Below are 13,870 nucleotides of genomic sequence, written 5' to 3' on the forward strand. Positions count from 1 at the left end.
CTGTGGCTTTGCTCTCCCCAGGATGGCCCAGTGGGCAGGCCACCCACTGTATGGACTGTATGGACTGTGGCTTTGCTCTCCCCAGGATGGCCCAGTGGGCAGGCCACCCACTGTATGGACTGTTTGGACTGTGGCTTTGCTCTCCCCAGGATGGCCCAGTGGGCAGGCCACCCACTGTATGGACTGTATGGACTGTGGCTTTGCTCTCCCCAGGATGGCCCAGTGGGCAGGCCACCCACTGTATGGACTGTTTGGACTGTGGCTTTGCTCTCCCCAGGATGGCCCAGTGGGCAGGCCACCCACTGTATGGACTGTTTGGACTGTGGCTTTGCTCTCCCCAGGATGGCCCAGTGGGCAGGCCACCCACTGTATGGACTGTATGGACTGTGGCTTTGCTCTCCCCAGGATGGCCCAGTGGGCAGGCCACCCACTGTATGGACTGTTTGGACTGTGGCTTTGCTCTCCCCAGGATGGCCCAGTGGGCAGGCCACCCACTGTATGGACTGTATGGACTGTGGCTTTGCTCTCCCCAGGATGGCCCAGTGGGCAGGCCACCCACTGTATGGACTGTATGGACTGTGGCTTTGCTCTCCCCAGGATGGCCCAGTGGGCAGGCCACCCACTGTATGGACTGTTTGGACTGTGGCTTTGCTCTCCCCAGGATGGGCCAGTGGTCATGGAGTCCCCTCGTGGATCTGGCGTCGTGTACTCAAGTGGCTGAGGTGCCCCCCCTTCCCTTCCCCCTGAGGTGCCTGTCCTATTTTCTTTCTGATGCCCCTGCAGTGTTCTCTCCGTGGAGTTCTTGTCGTGGGACTGGGCCTTGCCCCTTTGCACAGGACCCCTGTGATCCACGGACAGTGGTTGGACTACATTTAGTAGCTGTATATATTTTGTACATAGTTTATTTATTTATTGGGATTACTGGTGTACATATTTCAATATATCTGCCCGTTTATGATCTCTTCTTTTGGTCTTTGCATTATTTCGGAGGGGGGTGGTTTGTGGGTTGTGACAGTGATCTGTGGGAATGCATTGATGTGTGTGTTGTAGTGGGTGTGGGTGGGTGGGTGTGTGCCGGTAATCTTTTCCCTCCCCTGTGTCGTAGGTGCAGTACTCACCGATGTCTTCCGCGCCGCCGGGCGTGCTCCTGGTATATGAGCAGGTATAGGAGTGCGGGGATGACCTGCAACTCTGGTTCCATACTGCCGGAATCTCGCGTGGAGTGCGTAGAGGTGAGCGTTTTCCCGTTCGTAGTCTGTTTCCGCCGTGTTCTTATCGGCGGTGCTCCCGCCCCGGAAAAGGTGGCGGATTGGTGGGTCGTAATAGGGTGGGCGGTACATTGTCTGCCGCCTGGCTGTTGGCGGGAACCGCCGCGCTGTTTGTTTGTACCGCCGTGGCGGGCGGAGTGTTAAGTTGGCGGGCTGTGTTGGCGGTTCCCGCCAGGGTCAGAATTGCATATTTTAGACCGCCGGCCTGTTGGCGGCTTGGCCGCCGCTTTATCACCGACCGCCAGGGTCAGAATGAGGGCCTATGTGCAGAGACGATGATCCAGCTTTCACTTCGAGGAAACCTGGTGTGTCTTGCTTTAGCTGACTGATCACCATATGATCCAGCAATAATGTCCTGTCTAGAGTCCATCTAGGAGGGACAAGTACCTTTCCCAGGAGTAGATCAATCCTGACGGCAGAGTGATCAGACAAATGTTCAGGAATATGTCTCACCTTATTAACTCTACTAGTCATTCTAACATCTACAAGGAAAACAATCAATTCAATCAATTCTGGAGAAATTACCATATTTCTTATTGAGAAAGGTGAAGCTTTTATCATTGCCGGCCCTTTGTCTCCACACAGCGCATAAACCCAGATCCTTCATTATCTGCCTTGCTGACACAGGCATCTTTGGAGAATTAGCCATTTTCCTAATGGTAGATTTATCAAGTAGAGGATCCAATATCACATTAAAGTCTCCCCGTATTAATGTAGGTTCAGCTACCTGCAACAATTGGAAATACAGGGTCTGTAGAGGACCTGGATCATCAATATTGGGGCCATGAAACCCTGCTTATGTATACCAGTCTTAATCTATATAGCAACCCTCTTTGTGCAACATGACTGGGTCAGTACATACAAATTCCTTGTTCCATTCCTGCCCCTTCTCATTTCCTCACACCCTTTCTTCATGTGTCTCCTGAAGTATCACTACCCCTGCATCTGACTGTCTCAAGTATTCCAAGATCTTCCTTCTTCTATGTTTTACCCTAAGTCCATTCACATTCCATGACAAAATTCTCAAAGAATGATCCCTATTAATGCTTGTCATTTTTCTGAGTTTTCTTATTTCTCCAGTATCCAAGAAGGGTTCCAGCTGGAACATCTGCCACACTACAGACCTATGCCTTGTGTTAACACTTGCTGCATACTAGGACCTTTTTTCTTTAATTTTTTCCACAATGCTCCCCACTCAGTGCCTCCACAACTTCACATCATTCACCCGTGACAATCCCCCACCCAAATTACCCAACCCACACTTTTTGGGTATTCCTGCATTACACTTTTGAGCCCCTACTCAAGAGTCAGCATCTCTTCTTATGTGCCTTAATCTGTTTAATTAATCTCTCTACCTCCCCTAGACCTCTCAAATTGTGCATGCTGTTATTCCACATAACTTTAAGGGTTGTGGGAAACCTTAACTGTAGCCACCAGCTTCCTTAGTTCTTGCATATGCTTTCCTAACTCCCATTGCCCATCTAAGCTAGCCTTTGAAATATCTATGATGCAAATAGACCAGTCATCCCTCTCAAAGTTTATCTGCTTTCAAGGCAGCTGAGAGGACCTGTTCTTTCAGGGTGTTGGAGCCTTAAATTAATCAATATTTTCCTTGTGTTTTTCCTGTTTACGTTTCTCTTGAAAGGGTCTTGGTGCACTCTCTACATGTCTGCAGCCAACTCAGTGGAGTCTACAGATGGAATGAATTTCTTAATTAGGTTAACCACAAACCCTTTCATATCATCCCCTTCAGCCCCTTCAGGGACATTCAGCATTCTCACATTATTGTGTCTTGTATTATTCTTTAAGGTTTCTACCTGATCTTGCAGTTCCTTCTCGCCTGCCCTTAATGGCTGAATCTCTCCACAACTACTCCCTTTAGCTATTCAAATGAGGCCTCCCATGAGTTCACTCTTAACATTGGCATATCCATTTTCACTTCTAATGTCTCACAGGTGCTTTGAGCCCCTTGTCTGCCAAAACCTGGTATCTATTTGTTGTGGGCACCCCCGCCATAGTTTCCTGATGCTTGTAGCCTCTTGTGTACCCGCCCTTCCTGCCTCCATGGTGGGTCTGCCCTTATTCCTAATATCTGGAAGTCTCTGTAAAGGGGGGACTGGCTTGCCTGCTCCAGTTGCCTCCTTTGCAGATTTTACCTTGAAAAAAGGACCTCAGGGAGGGAGTGACCTTTTGCTTTATGGGATTCTTGCACCCCCCCACTCAGTTATTATGTTTACCTTGATTATGCTGTCAGGAGGGGGTAGTGCTGCTAACTCTAATGTGGACTCCAGAATGTGAATATCAAATTTACCCAGATCTCTGTCCACAATACTAGTTGCAGGTACTATGGCTCCAGTCAACACCAAAGAGGTGGTTTGAATTAAAACCTCAGTACCCTGTTGCCTAATGCACCTTCCAATACTGCTGAGGTCTCAGAGATTAGCCTGCTATTTCTTAAAGAATATCTCCCCCTCACCTGTCCTGGCCTGCAGAAGGGTACACCAACCATTTGCCTCTGTTTATTTCAGCGTTGCTGATATTATAGGTGCAGGTGCAGATGTTCCCCATGCTCCCTCAACATTATCTTCCTTCTCAAGGCCCCCGCAATGCTAACATGTGGTGACTTAAGCTTCTTGTGAGTGCCAACACTGGGCTTGCTTCATCTTGAACAGACACCTGCATGCTTGGACATCAGTCTTTGTGACCTGTGCTGACTCTGCCTGCCAAACCCAGAGGGGAATCTCTGCAGTGGCCCGCCGATCTCTGCGGAGGCTTGAAGCTGCTTCTTTCCACATGGCAATGCTGCCTCTGGACTCTGCCTGCCCTCCTCATCACCTCTGTTAGACATTCATGCCTGTCCTAAAGCTCCCGCTGAGGGCCAGCCGAGACCCGTTCACCATTCTGCGGGTAAGTGTGCTTTGAATTCAGCGCCCCATCTCACGCATTGCCGGCACCTGAGGGGAGCTCCCAGCCAGCTTCCTCAGCTAGCCACCATTATCCCCATTGTCTAGTGATTTAAACACTGTAAATATTGTAGTGAAGTTAATATATATAATATGCAATCAAATTTACTAAGTTTTCAAGCAAAGCAACACAGCAACTAACGTTTTTGCACTGCATAGTGTGAAAGTGAGAAAGCAGAAGAGTGCGTATCTATTAAGGGTTGGAAACGGTTTGAGAAAAGAAACCTTTTCTCACACCTTACACTTGTCTCAATGAGGTGTACATTTTTGGTGCAAATCCCTGTTTGCCAACATCGGTAGACAGGGATTGGTGTCAAAACCCATTGGTTGTTGCATAGAAACGCCCAAGTGGCATCCATGGAACGCCCCGGATGGAAACCAGAGAAAAAATTGTCAATAGCTCTACCTTGTGTTACTTCAGGCTACTTTACAGCACATTTCGGCATTTGGCTTGGAAAATAAATGCTAATACAACATTTTGCACCAAGATAACACCACCTCAAAGTGTTAGTAAATTTACTTCTCAATGCGTGAGTAAAGACTATCAGATTCATTACAAGTTAAACTGGGATCCTTGTGCAAACACGTGTGCACAGGGGTTGCATTAAAAGTGGTGTGATGTTTATTGCAACCAGTAATTACCAGGTGCAATAAAGTTTACAATACCATTACATTTCAACAGGTCACACCTGAGTTTAACAGGTGGGTGAGGGTAATTACCAGACATGCAGATATTTGTATGTTAGGCACCAAAATCTGCATGTTATGCCTCATTACAGAGGAAAAAACTGACTAGATTCTATTTATCACACCCAATACATTCTGAACTCTGGTTGTTGGAATGTATATGGTATTAACAATACAAACTGCCCCTTTAGGGGCACTTGTAACCAAGGCTAATATGTTAGTTTTTGTTATGGAAGTTAGGCCTTTCTGGCATGTAGACTGAAAATCTCAATTGGGGTCAGAGAGTAAAATGAATTCAAGGAATGAATAGTCTAATTACAGCATATTTTTGATGAATAATTTTTGTATTGTCACGTCATGGCTATATGGTCCATTGTTTCCACTAGCTTATTCATGTAAAAATACATGTAGTAATATTAGTACCACAGGGTATTCCCTATGTCCTTGATTACAGATTCACAAGATTACCTGCTTATTGTTCAGGGACGTTAAGCGAGTGCACAGTTGTAAAGAGGTCAATTTAATAGTGTTATACAGGGGCAGCTCCTTCGCAAGCGTCGCCCCTGGCTCAGAGCCAGGAGCTGTAAAATAAAACAATATTTAACTATTGTTTTATTTTACCGCTGCTGGCTCAGCCATCGGCATGTGCAGGGAGGGGCGGGGCTGGATCACAGGAGGAGGTAGAGGGGAGGGGGAGGAGGAGGAGGAGAGAGTGCACCTAAGTATGCATGTGTGTTAGGCCGGCCAAACACATATGCACACTTAGGTTTCTCCAACCTGGCTGTGTTGAACAGCCAGGCTGGAGAAACTGCACAGACCCCAGAGTTGTATCTGAGCGGCATTCCAAGCCACTCAGGCCAATCCTGACACTGCTTTCATGCTAGGTTTAGCATGAAAGCAGCACCAGGATTGCTGGGGAGCCTGTGCTCATGTCCCAGTGAATGCTAGGACACCAGAAAAGAAGAGGAGTGTGAGGCGGCCGTGAAGGTAAGTTGTTTCACTTGATATTACTTTTTTTTATTCCCCCCCCAGTCCCTGTTGCCATCCCCCTCACCCCTCTCCTTGAGATTTGCGGCGGCCTCTGCTGGTGTTGTAGGCATGCACTTTAGAGGATCGGAAGACATGCAGCATTGCAATAAATAGAAAATACATGTTATTACAAAACTAATTAAATACATAAAAATAAGTGTTATGAAACACGTGATAATGTAATCCTGAAGCTTCCAAAATTGTATACGTTTTTGTGGGTCTTAAATGCTTCCATTTCTGTGATGTACAAGAATGAATTTGCTTTTGAACATTGAAATACATTTTACAGTTTCAACGAGGTTTTTCTGATAAGCTTGCTTACCACTGGGCGCCATCAGCTCAACAATGGTACCCATCTAAGTTGACTTTATTGTGTTGCATCCAAAGCCATGCTAAAGTCTGACTAAATTATGCCGCAAAGAAATGCAAATTAAGTGGCAATTATGAGGCAGCTTTTTTCTTTAAAACCAGTTATACACAACAATATAAAGTACATTACTTCAGTACTAGAGACATGGAACCTTAACTAGAGAAGCAACATACTTGAGCTTCTTCAAAAGTCGGAGTGCCCTTGTAGAATAACTGCATGGTTTGAGAACACTGTGACTCCAACATGTATTCATGTCAATACCGAAATAAAAATAAATCGAAGAAGGTATCATTAATACCACCTTGACTGAGTGTTGAAGGTTTTTGTTTCCTGCTAGGGACAAATGCCAACCCAGCACAGAGAAATGTTTACACTGTTTGGGCAACGCAGTCATATTTATGTATAAATTTAGCAATCACCTGTTGAAGGAGGGATATTAACTTTATAAAGTGCGACATTACAACCCATGTGCAGGCATTGCAAACACGTTTTATTTGTTTGAGCTAGAAACTACTTTGTTGGTAGAATCTGTAACATGTGCTGCACGTGATGGATTATGTGGCAAGTGCAGCAGTGACTATCCTGTTTTCCCAGTGAACCCTACTCTATGGTTGCATTCTGATTGCACCTCACTCCCCTGGAGGCATCCAAAGCTTCTCTGTTGGACACGTAGGAGACTCCTCCCTTTGTTGTGCATGGATGGGAGAGTGTGGGTTTATAGAGCTGCCTACATGAGTAGTTTTGACCCCCAATCATTTGGTTCAGAGGGGTGCTTCAATAGTGCTGTGGCAAATTTGTAGGTGCGCTAAGCTATGGAATGAGGCAGAATTGATTTGGATATGTTTGTATGACGTTTTGTATGATTTAGAGAGCACAGAAGGCCGCTTTGATGGCGGTGTCTGCCTCCTGTGCTTTTCAACATAACAGCACAACACCAAAAGCTGGCATTCCAGTGTGGGTGCAAACCACAAGAAGAGGAGATCATGTGTCTGGATTGGTGAAGCACCCTGCATTTATTATGTGAAACTCACTTTTGAGACTCATATTTTGCAGGGGTTGGCATCCACCTGGTCACCTCAAAAAATGCTTGAGCTCCACCAGGGAATTACTAGCAAAGGAGGTTCACTAATGTTTGCTGTGCATATGCTGTTATCCCTTTCTATCAGTTGCACATCCCAAGTTTGTATACCGGAACATCACCTGACGTAAATGGTGCTTACTAAATGTAAGTTGCAAAAATAATGTACAAGTTGTCCAAGTTGACGCAGATTTTCTATAATTAACTGGAATTGAGTGCTATTTTTAAACGATATTTAATATCAGGTGATATTCTGACAGTGATATTCGGGTACCACACTTTGTTAATTTGATCTAGGGAAACCACCTTATTGGGGCTCCATGACTGCAGCTGTGTGCACTTAGGTCTCAGCATTACTGACCACTTGACTAGAGAACAACAATTACTCACAAGGAATTTGTTAAAATCCTCCCTCTGATCTGCAAACCTCCACATGGTTCCCAGAGTGCTTTATGATCTAAAGATACAGAGTCTGTGATAGACGTGACAGATATTCTGCAAAGTTTCCAATCAAATTCTGATTTTTCTGGTTTCCATTCTTGGTGCTATCAAATAAGTAAGCATGGTAGAGTAAGACTTTCAGTTCACAGATGCAATAAACAAATAGGATGAGGTTCTGATTGAGGCAAGTGCAGGGCTTAACCGTATTGCATCACATAGCTCAAAACTAGTCAATGTGGCTTTAGTAGGGCTATTATGACCACCAGGCTGACACCTAACTCAATATCATTGCAGACACCATTTCCAGTCCTGGGCTTTTGTGTAACAACCTATTGCATTGTTGTTACTATAGTCTTAGTATACATTCGTTCACCTAATTAGATTTACACATCTGATTGCAGTTATTTGCAGGTGAGATGCCCAGGACACCCACCATTCTGGGTAATTTACACCAAAAATTGAATCAAATAGGTTTTTGTTGTTTTTCTGTAATTCTTCTTCAGCCGGCTACCAAAAACTGTCTGTGCTTGTTATATTTCCTGAAAAGTCCCTTCTTTGTCAGAATTTCAGGGACACTGTACTGTGGAGAGTTGCCTTCACTGACTGGTGAGGCAATATAATGGGGCAGTCTCTCTATGACATTGTGTGTTACTGTTTCTTGTCCCCCTGAAACATACTGAGAAGCAGTTCCACCAAGGTACACATTGTCTTTATGGCGTTCTATGTTCACATTTGTTTATCCAGCCAATCAATGTGATTTCTCAAGGTCATTTATTACTCCTGTCTGTTGTTCTTCAATCTTAGTGTAATATTCACTATCTGCCAATTGGCTGTAATGCTTATCTACATGTTCAGAGTGGTCCAATGTCAATAAAGCAAGTTATGTTGGTTTATTGGACAGTTTTCCTTTGAAAAATGTACAAAGCTCCTTTGAACTGGTGCTGATGAATACAATCTAATTGTTTGTCTTGTTAGTGACTTGGTCAATTATAATTTTTGTTAATTTTGTCTGGTCTTTGTGCTACCAGTGCTAACATTTTGGTGTACGTTTCAGTTTACTTATCTTGCAGCAAACCATAAACTAGAGGAATGTCATTATCCGGTGGTTTGCTATGTAGTGGATATGTTTGGATGAAGATCGACAAAAAAAACAATTTTAAAGTGGCATCCATTATCAAAATATCATTTAGTTGGAGGATGATTGGATGTTTGGCTGTGGAAAAAAATTGCAATTATTTTTGAGGGTTCATAGGTTAACACTTGTTGGTTAGATGGGTTATTTTCAAGTAATATGGGAAGAATATTGTTGGAATACGTGAAAACGTAGGGTGGGTATTGTGGTGTTATCTGCAGTTTATGATTAATGTTTTTCAGGTTTTGAATAGTGGGCGGTTCGCCTGCCAGGTTGTGGGAGATGTTAGGCACCATTTCTTTAACATTGGGCCAATGGTTTGTGTCAACGTGTTTCTATCTTTTACATGGTCTCCACTGTCATTTTGAATTTCTGCTTCATCAACGGAAACATAAGGGGTGTGATCGGTTACTCTAGCGCAGTCTACCTTAGTTGGGCCCCCTTCCAGTCTATGGGGCATATAATATGCATATTTCTTGGGTTCTGTATGTTTTTTCTCAAGAATACAAATATTTCTTATGTGACAGTTTGTGATCTTCTAGGTTTTATGGATGTTGCTAGATCCGTATTTTCCATAGTGGCTTTAAATCTGTAAAAATATTTCACGTAAATTAGTCAGCTATTTTTTAAATTATTTTATTTTGATATTTTTGTAATGGGGTAGTGCGAGAAGGCAATGCATTATAGGCCACATGTACTAAAGTCAGGTTTTGCGAGTTGCAAATTGCGAGATTTAGCAACTGTGACTACTTTTTAAGCAAAGTTTTTTTATTTTTTTAAATGCAGTCCGTTTTCCTTAAAGGAAAACGGGATGCGTTACAAAAAAAATTGAAAAGTTCCCTTTTAATTTTTTCTGAATAGGCAGTGGTCCATTGGACCACTGCCTGCTCTGAAAAAGTGTTGGCACCCCCATTCACAAATTGGAAGGGGTCCCTTGGGGACCGCTACACATTTGTGAATGGGTTACCACCAATTTGAAAGTGGTGGTAACTACGATAGTTTTGCGACTGCATTTCGGGTCACAAAGCAACTATACACCCCCCTGCGATTCGCAATTAGGAAGGGATGCCCTTGGCACGCCCCTTCCTAATACCAAGTTGCAAACCTATTTTGCAATTCGGTAATAGGTTACTGAATTGCAAAATAGGGTTTTGTACATAGGGAAATGCTTTTTTGGTCGCAAATGGCCCAATTCTGTGAACTGGGCCATGTGAGACCAAACAAAAGGTACCTACACGTGGTGCTAAGTGAATTTTAGGGTGTTTTAATTGTGGTGTTTACTTTTTCTTTGCCCTTCTTGATAACTGCCAAATTCTTCTCATTTGTGCTTCCATGAAATCTGCGCTAGTGTGAATATATAAATAACTTGTGTTATTTTATTGTTTTATTTATGGCATTTTTATATTTTTATTGGCAGGAGTGATATGATTTTGCTGGAACTTTCATTTTATTTACCTGTCAATTGTTTTCTTTTTCTTGGCATAGGGTTTGGTTTATCCCTGTTAGATTTGCAGGATGATTTATGCTTGCTCTTGTGATCGATCATTTTCTTTTCTCTTGAAAATTATTTACTTTGTAAAGAAGGGTAGTTTGTAAATGTTTTCAGTATTTTGTTTCTTTTTTAAATAATGTTAAATTTTACTATGTATAAATGTATTTAAGTATTCATGTGGTTTGCATGTATTACTTAAGATGCCTTACCTTAATGTGACCACTAGCTTCTGACCCCTCCACTAAATCACACTCAATATGTTATGCTGGATACAATAGTAATTGCATAAAGAATATTGCCACAAATGTTGTTAGACTCTCCGCCCAGCAACATTACCCCAAATCTGGTGCATATTTGTCCCATCACCTGCTCATAATGCTGTACAAGAGTGAGTGGCTCTCCGGCTCCTTGATTTGTAAACATCTACCAATGTGCCTTCCAGCATTTTTGCCAAAAAAACTGCCACTCTGCCCACTAGAAATATAACAATGTCTCCCCTTTGCTATTGCATCAATCAGTGAAATGGTCCTCCACACCGTCATACTGAACACAGAGTCAGGATTTAACACTACATGTTCATCTGCACTACTTGTATGTCCGTGACCAAAGCTCTCCTCTCCCCCTAAGTGAGAGATCATAACTGCAAGCATTGGTTTTATCATCCAAAAAAGTAATGCCTCCTAATTCCATACCCTCAGATTAAAACCGCCGGAACAACAATGGCAGGGAACCGCTGGTCCCGGCGGTGCGACCGCGGCACTACCGCCGCAGTCATGATATGGCGATTTGTACCGCCAGCCTGTTGGCGGTACAATCACCAAAACAACCCCGGCGGTCTCTGACACATGCTTCTGGGAGTCCCTATGTGAAGTGATGTCTGACTACTTTAGCAATAATCAAGGCTCAACGTCGATGAGCCTGAGGGAATGGGAGGCTTTCAAAGTGGTAGTCCGCGGACACTGCTTGGGCCACTCGATTGGTATTCAGGTGGAACTGCATGTGGAACTTCAGACTTTAGACTGTAAATTACACGAACTGCACAATGCTCGGGGGCACGGCACCCTCATCCCTTGAAAGACTCCACGAGGTCCAGGAATGCTACAAGACCATCCTGGAACGACTGTGCTGCCATGATTATAAGGCCTATATCACAAGAGTACATGATGAAGGTGGCCGTCCAGGCAGGCTACTGGCATGGCTATCAGACTGGAGTCCCAGGAAGCACCTATCACTCATATACGAATACCCATGGATGACTCCCTCTATTCCCCAGAAGATATCAATTCCCTATTTAGCGAATACTATGAAGCCTTGTATTGTGACCTGGGCCACTGAAAACTGAGTTGTCCTTTCTGGATGGATTGCTGCTACGAGGACTGCCCCAGGAAGCAAAGGAAGAACTGGGTAGACCGGTGACAGTCCAGGAGATCCATTTTGCCATTAAAGAAATGGCGTCTGGCAAGACTCCGAGTTCAGATGGACTACCTTCAGACTTCTACTCCACATTTGCTGGGACCCTGGCCCCCAGGCTTGAAGCCACGTATGCGGAGTCCTTTTGACTGGGATAGTTGTGCTGCTCTGTCTGTGATGCTATTGTGATCCCACTCACCAAGACCTGCAACCAGGGAGCCCAAACTTCCGATTTGAGACCTCTTTCCATGTTAAACATGGATTTTAAAATACTCTGCAAGATCCTTACTTTGAGACTCCTCCCTCATCCTCTCAACCCTAATTCAAACGGCCCAAAGTGGGTTCATTCCCACCCGGTATACCTGCCTAAATCTCCGGTGGCTTTACTACATACTTCATCACTTGGAGGCATGCTCTTCTCCCCTTTCTGTGCTGATGTCGATAAATTTTGAAAAAGCCTTCGGCACAGTTCCCATCTGTCTCATCACTGTTTGCAGTGATGAGGCGGATGGGACTGGGGGAACGCTGGATCAGTAGAGTGTGGCTTCTCTATACAGCCCTGACTGTTTGGTTCAGGACGGGTAAGGTTGTCACTCTACAATACAAGGTATATCGAGTTACCAGATAACTGTTCCTCCTATCACCCCTGTTATTTGTGTTGGCCATAGAGCCTCCTGCTGGATTTTAATGCCTTGAGGGTTTGGGCAGAGGGTTGACAATCGAGGGCCATGAACACATCGTCTCCTTGTATGCCGATGACCTCCTACTTTACCTGTTGGATGGGACTACGGGTTCATCATTGGCATTGAACCTCCTACGGGACTTTGATTCAGTCTCTGGCCTTCGATTCAACAAATCCAAGACCCACTTATTCCACGTATCTCTGGGTAACCAGCAGCTTCAGGACCTTGCCCTGGATCAGGGGTATAGGGAGTGGTCTCACTCTTCCTTCCAGTACCTGGGTATACAGATTTTCCACTCCCTAGGAGATCTCCATGAGGGTAACCCCAGAAAAGCCCTCCATCCCTTAGATCCTGTGTCCTCTTCTGGTGTTCTCTTCAACTGCAAATTATGGCCAGGATTGCTCTATCCAAAATGGTCATGCTGATGAGATTGCTCTATTTTTTGACAATCTCCAGGTGGCGGTCCTTGCTTCTTCGTTTCACCAGTTGAACAATCTTCTGATGGAGCTGCGAGAAGGTTTCCATAGAGACCCTCCAGTGCACAGTAGATGAAGGGGGACTAGGGGCCCTGAACTTTGAACTGTATTTCCTGACCTCCCAACTTCAATAGATCATGCTGTGGCTAGATGGGGCACACCTGGAGCAATTGGGCTCGATGGGGTCATCTGCTCACCAGGGCGGCTTGCTGGCTTGACTAATCCATCCAACAGCTAGGATTCCGCACCCAGATGTGTTACTACAGGTGGCCCTACACTGCTGGAGGCATTGCGTGCTGAAGACAACAGGGGTGTTGCTTCATGCCTCAGAGATGCCAATGATAGGCCTCCCACATGGAGACTCTTTATCCTTTTTCTTCTTTACTGACAAACAATTATCAACTTAGACAGATGCAGGCATTGTGACGGTGGGTGACTGCTTTCAACTAGGGATCTTAACTCATTTGGATACTTGTTCTCCAACTATGCCTTGTCAGGGGGGCAGTTCCTCCTATATAAAGCGTTGACCCACACTCTTAGGGACATATGGACCAGAGACCTAGAAGAACTGAGCAATCACGCAGCACTTCAACTTTTGGTCTACCTAGGCAACACTAGACATTTAGTGACATGGATCTACAGATCGTTATCCGAGATGACCCAGAGGCCTTTGCTGGCAACAATGGGAGGGTATATTTGACTGGAAAATTTCTGACTCTAAGTGGTGTAAAATTCTGGCTTACCCCAAAAAAGGGTCAAGGAACACGAGCCCACAATACATGCAGCTTTATTTTGTACATATGACTTATATGACCCCACACAGGCATCAATTAGTGTATGG

The sequence above is a fragment of the Pleurodeles waltl genome, chromosome 1_1 (assembly GCF_031143425.1).
Source record: "Pleurodeles waltl isolate 20211129_DDA chromosome 1_1, aPleWal1.hap1.20221129, whole genome shotgun sequence".
Lineage (NCBI taxonomy): Eukaryota > Metazoa > Chordata > Amphibia > Caudata > Salamandridae > Pleurodeles > Pleurodeles waltl.